General features: G+C 38.6%; 1 pseudogene; it reads left to right on the forward strand.

Annotated features, from left to right (window-relative positions):
- Positions 1-593: 593 nt before the first annotated feature.
- On the forward strand, positions 594-3,855 carry LOC101710802 (serine/threonine-protein phosphatase 6 regulatory subunit 3 pseudogene; annotated as a pseudogene).
- The last annotated feature ends 16,346 nt before the right edge of the window (positions 3,856-20,201 follow it).

The following is a 20,201-nucleotide window of genomic DNA, read 5'->3' on the forward strand; positions in this document are numbered from 1 at the left end:
TTTCATAAACAGAGGAGTTTAAACCTGATTTTCTCAGTCAGTAAGTGACTTTCGAGCTCTAACACATTTTGCTTTTATATCAGTTTTTCAGAGCCTTTGTGCTCTGAATCAGGAGACATGCAGGTGGCAGTGGCTATTGCAGGAAACACGTCTTCGTGTCTTCTGGAAGTGGCAAAACACCTCCCACACATGTCACTTCAAGTGGTAAGTGCAGTGTGGCAGTGTTTAAGGGTTACGCCCCAGGGAACATTGCTGTTGGGGCTCCTCTGGTAAAGGATGCCGTAAACCACGGCCTGGCTCTTTTATTTTTGCTACTAACCACTCATTCTGAGGCACTAAAGGGGTTGGACTTTAAATTCACTGGTCTTTTGTTGAAGGATTTTCTTTTTTTAAATAAAAGAACACATAACTTTCTTAGGGATCAAATTTTAGGACAAGTTCTCTTCTGTACACAAACCAAAACCTTAAGATTTATCAAACAACCACCCAGAATCTATCTAAAGGTTTTTCTTTTAATTTTAAAGATGGATATTTTAAATTTTACTATAAAGTAAATACAAATATAGATTATTTTTAGATATGGTATGATGGAGAGTATGATGGAAAATGTTGATGAACTTGGATATGTTATCTTGTTATCTTGGATCTGCTATCTTTGCTGATGATGTCCAGCACATTTCCCACCTGAGCGCAACTAGCAGCCGGTTGAGGGCACCTTCAGGAGAACTTATTTTAAATCACATCCCACTTTATTCCTGATAATCTGCCAATGTGGTAAATTGAAAGACAGTGGTCACCAGGATAACTTGTAATGGGCAAGGAGTCACAGAGAAGAAAATATTTCTTTTAATTTTTAACCTTGGTTTGAAAGAACAGCATGTTTTGGAAATTTGATCTTCACTCATCATCCTACATAGACACACTTCTAGAAAGAGAAGATGTAACACTGAAGGAGTTAATGGATGAGGAAGATGTTTTACAGGAATGTAAAGCTCAGAACTGCAAACTTCTAGACTTTCTGTTAAAAGCAGAATGTCTGGAAGATTTAGTCTCGTTCATTATAGAAGAACCACCTCAAGACATAGATGAAAAGATCAAGTACAAGTATTCAAATATATCTTGTGAATTGCTCACTTCTGAAGTCTCCCAGATGAATGATAGACTGGGGGAAGATGAATCCTTGCTAATGAAATTATATAGCTTCCTCCTAAATGATTCCCCACTGAACCCACTGCTTGCCAGTTTCTTCAGTGAGGTGCTAAGTATCCTTATCAGCAGAAAACCAGAACAGATTGTGGATTTCTTAAAGAAGAAATGTGATTTTGTAGAACTTATAATAAAGCATATAGGAACTTCTGATATTATGGATTTGTTGCTCAGGCTCCTGACATGTATTGAGCCTCCACAGCCCAGGAAAGATGTATTGAATTGGTTAAATGAGGAGAAAATTATCCAGAGACTTGTGGAAATAGTTCATCCTTCTCAAGAAGATCGCCATTCAAATGCCTCGCAGTCATGTTTTGAAATTGTTCGCCTGAGCAGAGACCAGATGTTACAAGTTCAGAACAGTACAGAACCAGATCCACTGCTTGCCACTCTAGAAAAGCAAGAAATTATAGAGCAACTTCTATCAAATATTTTCCACAAGGAGAAAAATGAATCAGCCATAGTCAGTGCAATCCAGATTTTACTGACTTTACTTGAGATATGCTGACCAACATTTGAAGGCCATATAGAGATCTGCCCACCAGGCATGAGTCATTCAGCATGTTCAGTCAATAAGAGTGTTCTAGAAGCCATCAGAGGAAGACTTCGATCTCTTCATGAACTCCTGGTTGAACTACCCAAGAAAAGTGTGATGAAGACTACGTGGGATGTATTAGATCCTCCTGTGGGGAACACCCAGTTGAACACGATTAGGTTGATATCCAGCCTGCTTCAAACTAATACCAGCAGTATAAACGGGGTACCTTATGGAGCTGAACAGCATTGGAGTCATATTGGACATGTTCTTCAAGTACAAGTGGAATAACTTTTTGCATACACGAGTGGAAATTTGTATTGCACTGATTCTTGCCAGTCCTTTTGAAAACACAGAAATTGGCACAATTACTGATCAAGACTCTGCTTGATCAGTAATATATCTGACAATATACTATTGAAACATCTTTTTCAAAAGTGTCAATTAATAGAAAGAATACTTGAAGCCTGGGAAATGAATGAGAAGAAACAAGGTGAAGGAGGCAGACTGCATGGTTACATGGGACACCTCACAAGGATAGATAACTGTATTATGCACAGTACAGACAAGAGGCTCAACAGTGCATTAGTGCAACAGCTTATCAAAGATCTTCCCATTGAAGTCAGGTAGCGATGGGAGACATTCTGCCCAAGCTCCTTAGGAGAAACAAACAAGAGGAACATGGTAGATCTAGTTACAACTTGCCATATTCATTCATCTAGTGATGATGAAATTGACTTTAAAGAAATGGGTTTCCTCACAGGATTCCTCTTTGCAGCAATTTGGCTTCAACGATGAGAAGTTTGGAGATAAAGATGACATTGGCAGTGTTTCTTTTGATCGGGTATCAGACATCAACTTCATTCTCAATACAAACGAAAGTGGAAATATCACCTGTTTGAAGCATGTTGTAAGGAAAGAATACACCAGTTTGATGATGGCAGCTCTGATGAGGAGGATATCTGGGAAGAAAAGCACATTGCATTTACCCCAGAATCCCAAAGAAGATCCAGCTCAGGGAGTACAGACAGTGAAGAAAGTACAGATTCTAAAGAAGAAGATGGGAGCAAAACAAGACTTGTTTTAATCTGGTAGTGCCAACACAGAAGATAAAATGGAGGTAGACCTTAATGAACTGCCTACTTGGTCAGCCAACTTTGACGTTCCCATGGAGACCGCCCACAGCACTCCATCAGACTCAGTGGGGTCTGATGTGTGGAGCACAGAGGAGCCAATGCCAACTAAAGGGACTGGTTGGGCTACTTTTTCAGAGTTCACATCATCTCTGAGCATAAGAGATTCTTTAAGGAGTAATTCTCCAGTGGAAATAGAAACCAGCACTAAAGCCATGGACCCACTGACTCCCAGTGTTGCTGCCCTGGCAGCACAGCCAGAAGAACCAGGCAGTTTGGCCATAGAAGCCAGCTCTGATAGAGAGGAGGATGCAGAAATACAGTCAAAGTAACTGAGACAGTGATGAATGGCAGCATGAAGGAAACATTCAGCCTCACTGTAGATGCCAAGACAGAGACTGCAGTCTTTAAAAGTGAGGAAGCAAAAACTGTCTACCTCTCAAGATGCTTCTTGTAAAGAAGTAGAGGAAATCCCTGAGCCAGCAGAGGCAAAATCTGTGGCCCCCTGAACCCCCAGCAGTAGTCCAGAGCAGAGGACTGACCAGCCAAGTGTTCCAGGCCACACATCAGTTAGTGGCTCTCTATGATGAGTGATGTCTGCTGCTGCTGACTGAAGGCTGCAGACCACCACCACCCAGGGCTCTGGAGAGCCATCTGGAGCCACGAAGCTGTCACTGCTGCACTCACTCTGCAAGGGATCAGGACCAGCAACCTTTATATTCTAGATTCTAAGACACTGTACAGAGAAATTCAGAAGTGTAAAAATATTTTTCACTGACAAATACCAAGAATTTTTGCATATGTTTACATTGTATTGTTTTAAATAATGGGTAGCCTGTGAAATAAGATCTTGCTGGCCATGTAATGATAATAGTAATACTATAGGTAAAACAGCTGTAAGAATAGTTTTATAAAAGTGAATACACAGATCTATTGTATTTGAAACATAACTATTTGACAATTATTAGTGTGACCAAAGTATTAGGCAGTTTTCATACATTTCTCACCTTGTACAAAATTCTGAATTCATTTTTCTTCCAGATTAGCAAGGAGTTGTAAAATTGAAACGCCCTCTAAGTGTTATTTTGGTTGTGCTAACTTACAAAAGTGATTTTGAATAAGAAATATTTGATGTTCTTTTTATAACCAGTTTTTGATTGGTAACTGTTTACTGTATTGTTTAAAATGAATCAAAATGGGCCGAATCAGCCTGCTGCAGACAGGTAGGTCTGCGCACGCCCCACCGAGGTTACGAGTTGTGCAGAACACGCCGAATCAGCCCACACCCTGGCACAACAATCCACTGGAACCTCCTCCCCTGCTCCTCTGTACAGCCACCTGGTTCCACACTACAAAGACACAGAAGACACTGGACCACCAGACCACGGTACTGAGTCCCGCTGCTCCTGGCCCAGAGGTAGGGGCTTCTGAGCTGCCGTCCCACTGCTCCTGGTCCAGAGCAAGGGGCTTCCCGGCCACCATCCCTCCTGCTGCTCCCAGCCCAGAGGAAAGGGCTTTTGGGCCACCTTCTGTCACACTGCTCCTGGCCCAGAGGAAGGGTCTTCTGGGCCACCAACCCTCCCACTGCTCCCGGCCCAGAGGTAGGGGCTTCTGAGCTGCCATCCCACTGCTCCTGGTCCAGAGGAAGGGGCTTCCCAGCCACCATCCCTCCCGCTGCTCCCAGCCCACAGGAAAGGGCTTTTGGGCCACCATTCCTACCGCTTCTCCTGGCCCCTGTCCCACCTCTCCCAGCTCAGAGGAGGTAATCTGTGCAGGCTCCCACAGCCCCCACGCCCAGTCAAAATGAGAAAACACGTAAATAAATCTCAAAACCAGACTTCCAGATCACCTACAGCAACCCCAAAGGGAAAAGAGATGGAACTGATACTCAACCACCTGGACCCACTGAACTGGCAACAAAAGGGGATCTGGAAAAAATGAAATCAGAAATAATTTCTCAGATAACAGGAGAAATTGTGCTCCTAGTGCAAGATGTGATTAATAAATCTAGAGAGGAGCCGAGGAACATGATGGAATCCCAACATAGGAAACAAATGGAATCCATAAAACAGATGCAAATAGATTTCCAGGAGATGAAAAACTCCACTGAAAGTCTACACACCAGAATGAGCCAATGTGAGGACAGAATTTCAGATATAGAAGATAAGATTGCAATTAGTAACCAGGAAAAGAAAAATTGCTTCAAAATTATAAGAGAACATGAGAAATCAATCCAGCAGCTGCTAGATGATGCAAAGAAGAATAACATAAGACTGATTGGGCTCAATGAAGAAACAGGAGAGAGTGGAGATGACATAAAAAATCTCTTCACAGAAATAATGGCAGAAAACTTCCCAAGCAGGGGAAAAGAGCTTGACATACAGATAAGTGAGGCATATAGGACTCCAAATAGCCTTGATCAAAAAAAAATCTACACTTAGGCATATAATTTTTAAGATTCCAGAAACTCAACAGAAGAACAAAGTTCTACAAGCAGTGAGAGAAAAGAAACAAATCACATACAAAGGAAAGCCCATCAGAATCACAGCAGACTTCTCAACACAAACCATCAAGGCAAGAAGAGCTTGGAGTGACATATTCCAAGCCCTAAAAGAAAACAGCCTCCAACCCAGATTGATGTACCCTGCAAAACTATCTTTCAAAATAGATGGAGAAATAAGATACTTTCATGACAAAGAGCACCTTAGGAACTGCATGAACACCAAACCAGCACTCCAAAGAATTTTACACAATATCCTAGGAACAGACATTGAGGATCACAACCCCAGGAAGCAAAGCAGAATGAACCCATCTGGCATGACAAGAAATTAAATGTAAAGGGGGAGAACCCAACAAAAAGAAAAAGTCATGGCAATGACAGGTCAATACATTTCAGTTATAACCATCAATGTTAATGGTCTCAATTCACCAATCAAAAGAAATAGACTGGCAGAATGGGTCAAGAAGCAAAATCCAACAATATGCTGCATACAAAAACACACTTAATTCAATAAGAAACTCATAGACTCAAAGTTAAAGGGTGGAAAACAATACTCCATGCGACGAGAACCTGAAAAAAAGCAGGAGTAGCTATCCTCTTTGCAGATCAAGTAGATTTCAAACCAACACTGGTTAAGAGAGATGAAGAAGGACACTACATCCTTGTAAAGGGAAGAATCCAAGAGGAAGAGATGACAATCATAAATATCTATGCACCAAACACTAGTGCACCCAACTATATAAAACAAATACTAAAGGACATGAAAAGTCATATATGCACTAATACAATTGTAGTGAGGGACCTCAACACCCTACTGTCACAAATAGATAGATCAACTAGACAAAAAATAAGTAATGAAATACTAGAACTCAATCGAACTCTTGAACAAATGAACTAAACAGATGTTTACAGAGTCTTCCACCCCACAAAATCAGAATACACGTTCTTCTTATCTGCACATGGGTCATTCTCCAAAATAGACCACATACTCACACACAGAACATGTTTAAGTAAGTGCAAAGGAATTGAAGTTATCCCCTGTGTATTATCAGACCATAGTGCGATGAAATTGGAGATTCATAGCAAAAGAAACTCAAAACATTTCATAAACATGTGGAAATTGAACAACACACTTCTGAACAACCAATGGGTCACAGAGGAAATTAAAGAAGAAATCAGACAGTTCCTTCAATTAAATGACAATGACAATACAACATATCAGAATCTATGGGACACAATGAAAGCAGTCTTACGAGGGAAATTCATAGCAGTGAATACATATATTAGGAAAACAGAACAAGCCCAATTAAACAACCTGATGCTGCACCTCCAGCTTCTAGAAAAAGAAGAACAGGACAACCCCAAAGCTCATACAAGGGAGGAAATTATAAAGATCAGAGGAGAAATCAATGGAATGGAGACTAAGAGAATGATACAAAAAATCAATGAAGCCAAGAGTTGGTTCTTCAAAAGAATCAACAAAATTGACAAATCCTTAGCCAACCTTATCAGAAAAAGGAAAGAAAAGGCCCAAATCCATGCAATTAGGAATGAAAAGGATAAAATGACAACAGACCCAGCAGAAATCCAGAGTATCATCGATACCTACTTCCAGAACCTATACGCCAATAAGATGGACAACACAGAAGAAATGGACAGATTCCTAGATACATATGAATTACCAAAGTTGAACGAAGAAGACCTAAAAATTCTGAACAACCCAATGAAATTGAAAACGTAATTAAAAACTTATCAACTAAGAAAATCCTGGGCTCTGATGGCTTCACTGCTGAATTCTACAAGACATTTAGAGAGGAATTGATGCCACTACTGTTTAAACTCTTCAATGAAATTGAAAGGGAAGCAATACTCCCAAATTCATTCCTGGAAGCAAGCATCACCTTGATCCCCAAAGCAGAGAAAGACCCAACTGAAAAGGAGAACTATAGGCCAATCTCACTAGTGAACATAGATGCAAAAATCCTTAATAAGATAATGGCAAACAGAATGCAGAAGATCATCAAGAAGATCATACACCCTGATCAAATGGGATTCATCCCAGGGATGCAGGGATGGTTCAACATACGCAAATCAATCAATGTAATACACTCTACCAATAGAGCCAAGGACAAAAACCATATGATTTTCTCCATAGATGCAGAAAAAGCATTTGACAAAATCCAAGATGCATTTATGATAAAAACCCTACAAAAATTGGAATAGATGGTCTCTACCTCAAACTGATAGAAGCCATCTATGAAAAACCAACAGCCAATATCGTATTAAATGATCAAAAACTGAAATCCTTCACACTCAAATCAGGAACAAGACAAGGATGTCCACTATTACCACTCTTGTTCAATATTGTTCTGGAAACTTTACCTATGGCAATTGGACAAGAGAAAGAAATAAAAGAATAAAGATAGGAAATGAAGAAGTCAAATTGTCATTATTTGCAGATGACATGATATTGTATATAGAAAACCCCAAGAACTCCAACAAAAGTCTTCTAGCCTTAACCAAATTCATTCAAGTAGCTGGTTACAAGGTCAACACACAAAAATCAATAGCTTTCCTCTATGCAAATGACAAACTCACTGGGAGAGAAATAGGTCAAATAATTCCTTTCACAATAGCATCCAAAAAACTGAAATACCTAGGAATCAACCTAACGAAAGAAATCAAAGACCTCTTGTCTGAAAACTATGGCACTCTGAAAAGATAAATTGAATATGATATCAGAAAATGGACAGACATCCCGTGCTCCTGGGTAGGAAGGATTAATATAGTGAAAATACCCATACTTCCAAGACTTCTATATAGATTTAATGCAATTCCAATTGAGATCCCAGTGGCATACTTCACAGACCTTGAGAAAACAATCCAAAAATTCATTTGGAACAAAAAGAGAGCCAGAATAGCAAAAGCAATTCTAGGTAACAGAGACATGGCAGCGGGTATCACAATCCCCAACCTGCAACTCTACTACAAAGCTACTGTGATAAAACAGCATGGTACTGGCAAAGAAACAGACTTGAGGACCAGTGGAACAGATTAGAAGATGCAGAAACAATGCCAGACACACTCAGCCATCTCATCTTCGATAAAGGAGCCAAACACCCTCACTGGAGGAAGGATAGCTTCTTTGATAAGTGGTGCTGGAAAAATTGGGCTTCAATTTGACAAAGATTAAAACTAGACCTATATTTCTCGCCATGCACTAAACTAAAATCAAAATGGATTAAAGATCTAAATATTAAAATAGAAACTCTGAACCAGTTGGAACAGAGGTTAGGTAGAACCCTTGAAGACATTGGTGTAGGAAAAGATTTTATGAACAAAACCTCAGTTGCCCATGAACTAGCACAAACAATCAACAAGTAGGATCTCTTCTTATTAAAAAGCTTCTGCACAGCAAGAGAAACCACCAGCAGTGTGAAGAGACAACCCACAATGTGGGAAAAAATCTTCACCTGCTCTTCCTCAGACAAAGGTCTACTATCTCAAATCTATAAAGAACTTAAAAAGATCAGACCCCTCAAATTTAAAGATCCAATCTGAAAATGGGCATCTGAAATGAACAGACATTTCTCAGACAAAGAAGTAGAAATAGCAAATAAATACATGAAAAAATGTTCAACATCACTGGTCATTCGAGAGATGCAAATGAAAACAACGCTGAGATTCCACTTCACTCCAGAAAGAATGGCTGCTATCATGAAATCAACCAATAGCACATGCTGGTGGGGCTGTGGGGAAAGAGGAACCCTGCTCCACTGCTGCTGGGAGTGTAGACTGGTGCAAGCACTGTGGAAATCAGTATGGAGATACCTCAAAGAACTAGGACTGCAAGTCCCATTTGACCCCGCTATTCCATTGCTGGGGATCTTCCCCAAAGAATTAAAAGAATCATATCACAGTGATATATGTGCACCCATGTTCATAGCAGCACAGTTTGTAATAGCTAAAACTTGGAAACAGCCCAAATGCCTATCAACTGGAGACTGGATAAAGAAAATGTGGTTTTTTAATAAAGTGGAATACTACTCACTCATAAAAAATGAGAAATTAGAGACATTTATAGCTAAGTGGATGCACATTGAGGTGATACTCTTAAGTGAAATAAATAGGACACACATGTATAAATACCGAATAGTTTCTCTGATGTGAGAAACTGACAGTGTAAATAAGGACTAAAATGTATAATAGGTAATGTGAAATAGGAAGAAAAGGGGCATAGGAGAAGGAAGTGGGAGGGCTAGGGGAAAGGATAGAAGGGAATGGGATTACTATGAGAAAATGGAAAAATAGGAACAAAATCTTTGTAAATAGGTAGGACTGGAGGGGTTGAAGGGAGGGCTGGGCAAGGGTGAAAAATAAGAACCAAGAGAGACTATGTAAAGTTGCAAATTTCCAATGATGGATGTCATTATATTGTATACCTAAAATGTACCAATGATTAGAATGAATAATCAATAATGCAAAATAGGAAGAAAAGGTCCAAATGGGTAGGGGTATTGGGAGGTGCAGGGGAAAGGAAAGAAGGGAAAGGAAAAATGATGAGAAATGGAAAAAATGGAAATAAAGTCTTTGTAAATAGTGAAGCATGGAGGGGGTGAAGGGAGGGCTAGGAATGGGGAAAAAATAAGAACCAAGATGCATTATATAAAGGTACAATTCCCAATGAGAAATGTAGTTGTGTTGTATACCTACACTATACCAATAAAAGAATTTAATACAGTGCAAAAAATGAATCAAAATGTAAGTCTATTGGTAGAGATTAAGTATTTATTGCTACAACTTAGTTGATAAATTGATGTTAATGTAAAGCCGTATGTTTTGTTAAATTCTTGTTTGCTTGAAATGATTCTTCCTACAGGTGAAACACTAGAATATTTGGAGTGTACATGACTGTGTTTGGGGGGTTTTTTGGGGGATTTTTTTGTTTGGTTTTTGTTTTGTTTTGGTAGTTCATCTGCCTTTTAACCCATTGACCAAAATTTACCTTGTTAACAAGCATCACCAATGACCATTTCAGAGCAATTTAACATACCTAAATCATATTATGCAAGTCAGTTGAAAATGCTTGCTGCTAATGGAATTAGAGTGTGTTCATTTTACCACTAGCATTTTAAAAGTAGAAATCAAAATCTGTCACCTAAGCATGTTACTTGTTTTACTGTAAGTTCCCAGGTTTTCACTCATAAATTCTGAACCAGTGTATCTTTTTTAGAACTGGTTTGTGTATATATGTAGTGATTATGGATACTAATTCAATGTAATTTATAATTTTCTATGTCAATATAAAAATACATCACCGACTTCTCCAACAGCTGAAACAATATATTTTATATTACCATATAATCTGGTGAAAGGGTTAAATCACTTCACTTCTTGCACTTTTAGATGCAAATCAGTTTTTCACTTCTGTACTAGAAGATTATTCACATATTTCTGCATTGTTTGTTTTTTTCTGACCAGTATTTAAAACCAAAAGGGTATTCTGAAAAATGGCCAACAAATTTTTTAGAAACAGCATCCTAAGCAGCGTGCTTAAACATTACATTGCATATGGAAATAAAAAAATCAAATGTCAAAAAAAAGGGTTATAGCCTTGAGGTGGGAATATTAAGTAGTAAGAGTTAACTTTTCTATGCCTTGTGTTTATAATCCCCCTTATAATAGATTTGTATGTAGGCTTATCTTCCCAATGATGCAAAGAATTCAATCACATTTTTATAAGCCACATAATTAACTGAATATACTACAGTAATTGCTCACTAGTTGCTTATAGACTGTAAAAAATTGTACTGTATACTGTATCGACAGAATATTTTCCCAAATGTTTTTCACATTGTTTCCTTATAGCTGTTGACTATGGTATAATTTAAAATAATACGGACTCTTAGGTCTGTGAGTTCATGTGGCCAGTGGTTTCATGTCTTTGGCAGTCAGTTTTCTCACATGTAAAATAAAGATGCTGCCATGGCAGTTCCCCTGTTATCATCCATGTTATTATAAGCTGATCTTTTTAACTTTCTTATTACTATTCAATCCCACACCAGTTTTTTATATATTAAAAATCCTGTGGGGAATCTTTCATAGTATTGACACACAATCATATAGATTTAATGACATTGCTTTTCCATTTGTTATCTAAATTGTCCTGCAATTTCCTTGTACTTTTGAGGGAGAAATTAGGTAGAAGCAGCAGCTTAAGTGTATGTGTGTTAAAGTTAAAAAGTTGATTTTTAAATTTGTAGGTGGACTGATTTTTCTTATCAAACTGAAGAAAAAGAAGTCAGTTTCTTGAGCCAGGAAAGGATAATTTGCATAGCTCTGGAGAACTCTCCTACTTTTGCAGTTTAGGATGTTGAGAGAGGGAACACTAATGGCATTTTGGAAAAGGTGGTCACAGAAAATGGGAACACTACATACAATTTTTAAGGGAAGATACTGTTTTTAAATATTATGTTCTTTTTCCCTAGAAAATGAATTTTATCAGCTTGATCTAAATAATGTAATTAAATAGATACAAGTACCACAACTTGAGCTGGAAATGTTTATAATAAAAGCCATAATTATAAATTGAGTTTATTATTTTTTACTGATGGGTATTTTTTGCTCCATGGCAGTATCTTAATACAACCCATCTGCCCACATCGCAGGAGAGAGGAAGTATTCCAGGCAGTCATCAGAAGGACATTTTTCCTGCAGGGTGTGCTGCAGAGTTCCCACTGCTCACTTTCAGTTTTGATCTGGGCTTATGGAAGAACCACCTTCCTTCTAACTCTTGCCGATAAATAGTGAGCCATTTACCACTACTGCATATCACCAGCTGGCAGATGTTACTACTGTCTTTAGCTATATAATGGACATAAACCACAAAAATAATTTCGCAGACCAGCTGACATTGTAAAGTTACCTATTTGTGATTTATGGAAGAAATAAGCAGACAAGAGAATTTTTTTTCAGAGAAAAGTGTATATAGTACTACTGATTATCTATTATACCAAAAAAAAAGAAAAGAAGAAGAAGGAGAAGAAGGAGGAGGGGGGGGAGGAGGAGGAGGAGGAGGAAGAAGAAGAAGAAGAAGAAGAAGGAGAAGAAGGAGAAGGAGGAGAAGGAGAAGAGGAGGAGGAGGAAGAAGAATGTTACTGGTCATCATTGTATAAAGTAGAGCATAAATATTAAGTGTGGAAGGTTTCTTGAATGCTGAAACATTTAGTCATGACATCCTCCCTTTGAAGAAAGCTGGGCACTAATAAGTGCTGTTTTTGGCAGGAAGTCACGGAGTGGCTCTTCAGTTGTGGGTTGATTGATGGCCACACTGGAGAGCACTCGTGGGGGAGCCATGTACCCATCTCCCATCTGGAGCTGCTGGGATACAGTTCACTGCAATGATGGCTACTGAACGAGCTGCCCTGGCAGTGCCTCTGTGACAAGGGAGAACAGTGGCTGGGGAACTGGTCCAGAATCAGAGGATGTCAAGAAAATGAATGGAGCTGGGCACCAAACAGCCAGCTCTGCTCAAACACGACGGGCTGGCAGTTCCAAAAGAAGGATGGTGCGCAGGTTTACAACTACAGAATGGGGAATATTGTGTTCCTTTGTTCTTTCACAGTTTATAGAGATTTCAGTTCAAGGGAGCATGCTACATACAAATAAAATGTAGTGTTTCTGCTGGTCCACTGTTTAAAATAATTTGAGTGTAGTAGAGTATAAGCTTCTTTTAGGGAAGGTATCCAATATTTACTTGAGCATGTCAATAACCCAACAGGTGTGCAAAGACGCATTCTTTTTTTTTTTTTTTTTGGTACCAGGGATCAAACTCAGGACCTTGCACTTGTGAGGCAGGCAGTGGCACCACTGAGCTAAATCCCCGGCCCTCAAACATGCATTCTTGTTACACAGGTTCTCTAGGAAGTTGCAGTTATTCTATACTTGAGAAATGTCAGAAGGCAAAAGTCACACACACACACACTTCTTTTGTGGGGGATAGTACAGAAAGGTCTGTAAGAGTGTAAGCAGAGCTTGTAAGGACAGAGGGATGTGATTTTCATTGTTTATTTGGGGGTTGGTGGTGGTGTTAGTGGAATCACTCTGTTGCTTATGACTGCCTATGATCACTTTGGCAGTCTAGTTTTGCACAATGTTATTGAAACACTTATTTTTATAATAAATTCCATTTCCTATATTATGCTGGTGGTTACAGAGGACAGCATATAGAATATCTGAGAGGTGAAGGATACAGTTCTTTTGAGAGGGTGGCTAGGTCTCAGGCTGGCTTAGACTTGGGGCAGTTCTGGCTGGCAGAATGACATTTTGTGAGCAGGACTTGTAATTTGATCTGAGTAAATGCAATGATGAAATCAAAATGATTACTGAGGGACCCAGTCAGCTGTTCTCCATTCCCTGAGATTGTTTTAGGAATGGAGATATGGAGAAAGGAAAGATGAAGTAGGGAGAATACAGATGAGGAATCATCACACTTTGCTTCTAATGTAAGCTGGGAAAGGATAGCCTGAGAGAAGATATTTGTTTGTATGCATAATTCTTTCATGAAATTTTGGTTCATTTGTTATAAGGAGCTCATGCTATGTATTATTACTTTGCTACCCTATTTTTGTACAAAATTAATGTGATGCTTTCATTATTTGCAATAAAGTTCATTTCTTCAACTATGTTGATTAGAAAAAATAAGATGTTTTTAGAGGTAAAATTACTTTATGTATTCTCTTGATTTATAGTTGACTTTTAAAAGAGCACTGAGAGTAAGATTCTCACTAACCGAGGCAAATACAAACAGGCTTGAGATGGTTAACACGTAGCAATCTTTGGAAAGCATTAGCTAGGTAACTAGTGTGCAACCGTTGATCTGTATTTGCTTGCTGTTTAATTTCTCCTTGACAATAGCATAATGTAGAGATTAAATCGTTTTCAATATCTTGCTCAGGATGATGTGAAAAGATGAAAGGATGAGCAGAGATTTGAACTCAGCTCTGAGTAGAAGACCATCCTTTCTCGCTTACTCAATTTGCCTGCCTTTTAGCTGTGCTTCACTTGAGCTTGAGTTGCTCAAGTCTTTGATAGTTCCAGCTTTGTGTTAGCAACCTGCACAGGAAACTGAGAGAAGCTGGTGTAAAATTATCAGTTGTGTTACTTAGTACAGCTTTTGTAACAATTTTGGCTAAGGAGAAAATAAAAGCAAATGCCTAAAATTAGAAGTGTGGTTAAAACTATAATTTCAATATTAGAATTTTCTCCCTGGTGTAGAAAATTGTCACCAACAAGTGTGGGTCACAGTGTAGCCTATGCATATAGTGTCATCATACTAAAGGAATGGAGATTTTTTTATTATGCTTTCATAAAATATGATTGGTGCTATTTTCTATCTATAAAATATTTATCTCAAGCTACAAAGCCTTTTTCTTAAAAAGAGATTTGTCTTTTTGAAGGGTGCCAAAGTTTCATATTTATTAAGCATAGGAAAAAACCAGGCTATACAGAGTGAGTTTGGGCCAAGTAACAGTAGGAAAAAGGGAGTGGAAAAAAAGGTATATGCTCCAGCATAGAGGGGATGGGATACCATGAAGAGACATGATAGAAAGTGTTTAATGGCCATGGTGCTTTTTTTTAGATTTCCTACACTGGCATTCTGTCCAGGTCCTATCAAAACACTGCTCAAGTTCTAGCAAGAAATCCATGTGCAGGGCTTTGGGGATGGTTCTGCAAATACGTTCAGGTGTTTCATCATGTTCCCTTTTTTAGCCAGTCTTAGCCACACTCTATCTTCCAGGGCGTGTAGAGATCTCTTTCTTCATGTTTCTACTTCTTGTATCTTCTACATTTCATTTTTACCCAAGATGACCATTGAATTTAATGGAAGACTCTGAACTTGGGGTCTATTTTTTGTTTTGGATGTGGGGTATTGTGGGCTGAATTATATTACTCCAACACATACATTCCTGCTCATGACTTTATTTGGAAATAAGACTTTTATACTTGTAGTCAAGTTAAGACAAGATCATTGTGGGCACTGATCTAATAACTGGTGTTTTCATAAGGAAGGGGAATTTGTATACAGCCACAGAGACAGATGCACAGGGGAGAATGCCATGTGAAGATGGGGACAGAGATTGTAGTAATGTGTCCTCAAGCTGAGGGACCTCACCAGAAGTGAGGGAGAAGCATAGGGTAGATCCTCCCACAGGTCTCCAGTGAGAACCCACCCTGATGGCACTTTGAGTTCAAACTTTAGCCTCAGAACTGCGAGAGAAAATTTTTCTGTTGTTTTGTGCCACTCTGTTTGTGGTAATTTGTAATGGCAATGGAAATAAATACAGATATTTTAAAAAATCATCACCAAAATCACATCTTTTTCCTCTGGGGAGTATTTTCTTTTTCCTGAGATTATGGATAGTGATAGACTCTTAAGAGACAATAGCCAAATAATATACATATATTACTTAAAAAGTGTTGCATAGGTGAATCATTTAAAATACAAAAGCATGCCTGATTTCATAGTTCTGAGTACATCTGGAACACATTTAAAAAAAAATTTAGGAGTGGAAACGGAATTTACCTGGTTCAAGATAAAAGTATGTGAATAATTTATCTTAAGTCTTAGCATCAAATAGCATCTATACAGTAATAAATAGCAGAAGAGCTACTGGTATAAATCAGTGCTCCATCCTGTCTGTGCTAAAAGAGGGTCTTATTGGGGAAGGTGACAGGGCAAACACTAGCAAAGAGACACACTCAGTTTGAAATGTTTCTGTTGCTTGCACTAAGCCAGCCTTGTTTACATTTTGCCACTTTTATCTAGGAAAAAGACTCTTCACTCAAATATTTGTAAGTTGAATAAAAAACTACAAATAAAGCTCAAGATAGCTATTAAAAAGGAGAAACTCATAACAGTCATTTAGAAAATAAAACACGAGCTGGCCATCATGTGCTTGTTGCCTTTGTATATCTTGTGACCTTGAAAATCTTTTAAGTAAACCCGTTGAGAGATAAAGATTGTGGGCTATACATATTTTGAGTCAAGGAAACAGAACTAGGGAGTTCAGGAGCTCCCATCAGGACTGCACAGCTTGTCATGTGCACAGCCAGCACCCCAACCTCTAATCCAGACTCGGCCTCAGAAGCTGTAACCGGCAGCCTCTCATGCTAATCTGTGTGGAGGTGAGGCCTGTCCTCTCACCAGGATATGCAACTCATTAGGAATCACATTCAGAATAAAATCAAGTTTAATGAAAGAGATATACAATTATTTTCTTCAACCAGTTTTTTCCAAACCAGTTTTTTCTGGGGATCAGAAGTTTGACTCTGAAAAGTGAGATGTTTATATTATTCAGACATCTCTGTATTTTAATTTGCTCACTTTATGAATGGGACTTTTTTTGCATGCTTAAATCTACACTTACAGGGCACAAGTAGGAAAAAAATCAACAGACACGAAGTGAATCAACCTACAATGGGTTCTGATAGCAATCTTCAGTTTTCACTCCGGAAGGGGCTGCTGATAAGGCTTCAGTTGTGGCTGAGAGAGTTGTTTGAAGCTGGCCCTGTGGGATCTGCAGCTCCCACAGGGAATTCCAGTTCTGGGAGATGCGACTGCAGCATCCAAAATGTGTTGCTCATTCTCAATATCGACTTTTGCGATGGGCCCAGTTATGGACAACTGAGAGCTGGATCTCATCCAGGTGTCTCCCAGAACAATGGCATGTTATTACACCGATTGTTCATCATGCTTCACATGGTGTAGGTTCATGTTCACAAACGCCATCCAAGGTACAGAGATTTAAGATCCTCTTCCCCGGTTGTCTTTGTATTCTCCAGTCACCTAGCCAGGGAGCTCCCATGAGTTCTGAGTTAGTAAAGATATTTTCACGTAAAACATCACCTTCTTTTTTCTTCTTTCTCTTTCTTGCTTTGCCCTTTTCATATCACTTTTGCTTTTAGCAGTCTTTTCCTTGCTTTCACTTTGAATGTGTCTCTGTAGAAAGGGTATTCCTGGTCACCATGGGCTAGTTGTGTTGCCAAAGCCATCATCATCGGGGCTCTGAGCGAGCATCACAGCTGAAGGAGAGCCTCCTTTTGACAGTCAGCTCAGTTTGGTGCGATGTATTTTATAAGATTCTAACTTCATTTTAGGCACTCGGTTTCTGTTTTTTAATTTAGTCTTTTACTGAGAACACAATTGGGATTTAAAAATCCCTTTACATATGAAATACGTACATTCTCCTAATGCTATATATTATACTTCAAGATGAAATGCAAAATAACTCTAGGCTCTTTTCCCTCCCCAGTATTGTAGCATGGAGACTGCCCACTAGAGGGCATCATTGAGCTGTTTTGGTCTGACACATCTTGATCCCGTAGGGATCTCTGCAAAGAATAAGGTGAATGTTGTCTGGGAGGTAGGGGAGGAAGGGGAGATGCCCCTTGGGTTCTTAAGGTTCTATATATCCAAGTGGAATAATAAAGGTTTTATATAGTTTTAAAAATTTGATATAAACTCATGAAACTATTCCTCAGAAACAGGAAAAGCACACACACAAACACACACACACCAAAATTCCACAATGACCAGAAGACAACTGGCTTTAATAGAAATACTATTTTCTCCAGAGTTCAATTCCTATAGTACTGTTTTTGTTTAAGCAGATTAATGTGTGTGTGTGTGTGTGTGTGTGTGTGTATGTTTATAATCAGATGATTCATGGAACAAAATACTTCTGTAAGCTTTACTGTGCTCCACTTTGCATTACTGCTGCTTTCTAGATTTGATTGTAAAAATTCCAGTCTAGATGAACCACAGTGTAAAATAAGATCAGCACCCACTGTACACCAGGGTCACATACAGACACAGATGTTGTCATTCGCTCTTTAAACACTTACATTAAATTGCTGGTTGGTTAGTCTTCTTTTAATCTTTGAGGGCTGCTAAAGTTTATAATGCTTCAGGGCTGATGCAGCTTTGTAACTGCTAGCTTGAGGTCTTTAAAATATTTTAGCTTTTCATTAGATTTTCAGTGAAATGAATGATGCCCATCTTAATGGTCAAAGAATATTATTAAAGAATGATCCAAATTTTTTCTCCTTTGCCTATAGAAGTATTTTCAAATTCATTATCAGACTTCACACTGCTCCAGCTCCACACTTGGTTTGTCTCATTGCTACTGAATCAATTCATACAACAGTCTTGCTGGTTGGCTGTTGTTCATTTATGAAATAAAACAATTCTTAGAAGTGTCAAATTGGTTTGCAAAGTGGCCATTTGGATCCAGCTGTCCAGGTGCACACCTGCTCTTGCTTTGACCATGCAGAGATACCTATTACACATCAAGTTTGACCTTAGAGAACATAATGAGACTGATGTCACTGAATTAGCATTTCAGTTGTGCCTAGGCTTTTCATAGCTACTCTGGCTTTCAGGGAGTATTTTTCACAATTCCCTTTTCTTAACTCTTTCTACTCAGAGGTTAGTCATAGTTTAATTTCTTGTCCACTATTACTTATGAAGTCTGTGACTTCAGTTACCATCTAATGTACTGACTAATAGCACTAAAAGGTATACACTAGCTCAGTGGTTCTCAAACATTTATTCCCTTAATCCTTTACACTTTTAAAATATTGAGAATCCTAGAGCTTTTGTTTATTCAGTCATATCTATTAATATTTATTGCATTAAATGTAGACATTGAGAATATTATAGAATATTATTTATTTAAAAGAACATTAAAATCCATTATTAGTAAAAGTTGTATTAACATTAACACAAACAATATATTTTTAATGAAAACAACTATGTTTCCAAAACCAAAATTTATTGAGAAGAATGGCAATATTTTGTACTTTTGCAATATTTAATATCTGGATTAGTAGAAGATTCCTGAATCTTCATCTGTATTGGTACTCAATTGATGTGGTATTCTCTTTTGGTTGAAGTGCATCAAGACAACTGCCTCACACTGATACATGGCTGGGAATGGGAAGTGTGTTTAATAGTCTTCTATATAACTGTGGATATGTTTTTTTGAAACTATACCAAATCTCAATAAGAGGCAATTTCAAAAAACTAAGGTAGAATTCAAAACCAGAGCAAATAACTTCTCATACTTTATTACAGTAAAATTATATTACACAGCCCTACTTTGAACTTCGAACCCAGGTATTATATAACACCATGCAATGGTCATTTGGAAAGTACTGTTTCTCTGAGTTACATTTTCCAAATTCTGACATATTTTATTATGAAATATCAAAACAATAAAAAAATCACATTTGTTAACATCACCAGAATCTTATGAGGAGGGATAAGTGTTTGAAAGCTGCCAGGATCCTCATAGTGGATACCTCTGACTCTCTGTGTGCTAAAGTGACAGGAGCATTACCTGCTGCCATTTCTGCATCATCACTGCCAATACTGACACAATGGAAAATGTGGCTATGTTCATATCTTAGTCACATTAGGTAGTTTTGACCTCATAAATTTCTCAGAAGCATATTGGAAAGCACTGAGCATCTGTTTCAAAAACTCTGCTCTTTTAAAAACCCCAGTTCTGAGCGACCAGCCAGAAGAATGTGAAGACCTCGGCTGTGTGGAGCAGCGCTCCCTCCCACCCACACCCCGACCCCTAGTGACCAGCCAAGCCATGGGGCTACCCCTCTGCCTCTGGCCTTCTGGCTGCGTTGGTACCTGGTTCCACACTACAGAGGCACAGGGGGTCATAAAAGCCATTGTCCTGAGCTCCAGAAGATAGAGCAGAAGTGAACAACAAAAAGAGGGCCTCTCTCAGGCTCCTTGATGAAAATTGAA

Source organism: Heterocephalus glaber, unplaced genomic scaffold, assembly GCF_053883595.1.
Source record: "Heterocephalus glaber isolate CG9 unplaced genomic scaffold, H.glaber_assembly_v1.0 deba00000896, whole genome shotgun sequence".
Taxonomy (NCBI): Eukaryota; Metazoa; Chordata; class Mammalia; order Rodentia; family Bathyergidae; genus Heterocephalus; species Heterocephalus glaber.